The sequence below is a fragment of the Brassica oleracea genome, chromosome C3, assembly GCF_000695525.1.
Source record: "Brassica oleracea var. oleracea cultivar TO1000 chromosome C3, BOL, whole genome shotgun sequence".
Lineage (NCBI taxonomy): Eukaryota > Viridiplantae > Streptophyta > Magnoliopsida > Brassicales > Brassicaceae > Brassica > Brassica oleracea.
The window spans coordinates 30,385,532-30,387,270 of NC_027750.1; positions in this window are offsets into that span (position 1 = coordinate 30,385,532).

Consider the following 1,739-nt stretch of genomic DNA (forward strand, 5'->3'; position numbering starts at 1 on the left):
GTGCAGCCACCAGATTGGGATCTCCCCTTTGAGATCATGTGTGATGCAAGCGACTATGCTGTGAGAGCTGTTCTTGGTCAAAAGAAGGACAAGAAGACTCATGTGATCTACTATGCGAGTAAAACTCTTGATGAAGCCCAAATGAAGTATGCTACAACTGAGAAGGAGTTGCTAGCCATTGTCTATGCCTTTGAGAAGTTCAGAAGCTACTTAGTTGGGTCAAAGGTCATAGTCTACACTGATCATGCTGCATTGAGACACCTCATGGCCAAGAAGGATACTAAGCCAAGGCTGTTGACGTGGATCTTGCTGCTATATGGAACAAGGATGGTGGAGACTTTACAGTCAATGGACAGAGGGTTAATCTCTACATGGGAGCCACAACAGAGGATTAGAGAACCTCGGTTCCTCTCTCCGACCCCATTCCCGCCTAACCAAAAAGAAAGGGAGTCAAGTTAGAGACTTAAAACAAGCTCACTTGGGAGGAAGTCCCATGTCTATCCTTGTACATATTTTTATCTTTCAGTTTTTCTATTTCTAGTATGTCTTTGGTTATTTTTCTGTGTCTATCAGATCATCAAGTCCAAAAGGAGAAGTTGTGGACATGAACAAGGTGTAGGGAGGTTCAAAACGCTCACAGCGGCCACGCACAGCGGCCCTCACACACCGCTGCGACCAAACGAGAAGATGAGAAATATGCTTCATGTGTCACAGAGGTCTCTCGGAGCGGTCTACTCAAGCGGCTGTGAAAATACTCTACTCCCTGCCCGATTCGTACTTGTCGCAGTGGTCTGTGAGGTTTCGTGGCATGAAGCCGCTGTGGGAGTTGCAGCGGCCTATTGGAGCGGTGTCGAGTGACCGCTGCGGGTTTAAATCACGCGAACCGACGTCGATTTCCGGTTCAATTCAACTTAACCGGATCGAAATCATCAACCAGTCGCGAGCTACTCCTTCTTCTTCTCCAAAATCGTATCTCTCTTTCTCCCTTATCACAAAACTTCATACTTTCATTCTCCAAAGCTTAAGAACTCATAACTCTCTCAATTCTACACCAAATTCGTTGATTCAAGTTGCTATCTCCGTGATTTCACTTCGACTTTTCATTTCTCTACCCTTGTTTATCTGAAACAAGCTAAGGTATAGAGAAATCGCCATCTAATTTTCGCATTCAAAATTTCCAACTTTTTTCAAAGTGGTTGCATGGTTGATTTCTTGTTCAATACTCGTTAATTATGTCCTTTTAGGCTTGATTGATGAGTTGGATAGATGAAAAACGAGTCTAATTGAGCTGAATTAGGATTTGAAAAAGTTAGGGTTCATATTGGGGGTTTTCGAAAATTGACATGGGAGTGATTGTTTGATGTTAGAATTGGGTCTATTGAGTTATATAAGATGAATATGAACGCCCCATGTTGCTTCTGAACTTATTAACTCTTCACAAGCTTTAGTTTGTTTCTTATTGATCGTATCACTTGTACATTTTTGAGCTTGTTGATAGCATGACATGGGGAAAGATCGCGGACCCGTAACTGATCGCATTGTGGATGTAGGCACTTCGTCTCGAGCTGGGACAAGAACCAACCCACCACGAGCAGGCCGACCAACGCCAAACCCACCAGCTCAGGTTTACCGGCGCAAAGCTCCACAGCGAAAAGAAAAGTCGCCAGCTGAAAGAGCGACATTGGAGGCAGAGATCGAAGAGATGATAGAAGAGGGTCTTAGAGCTGAGACTGAAGATG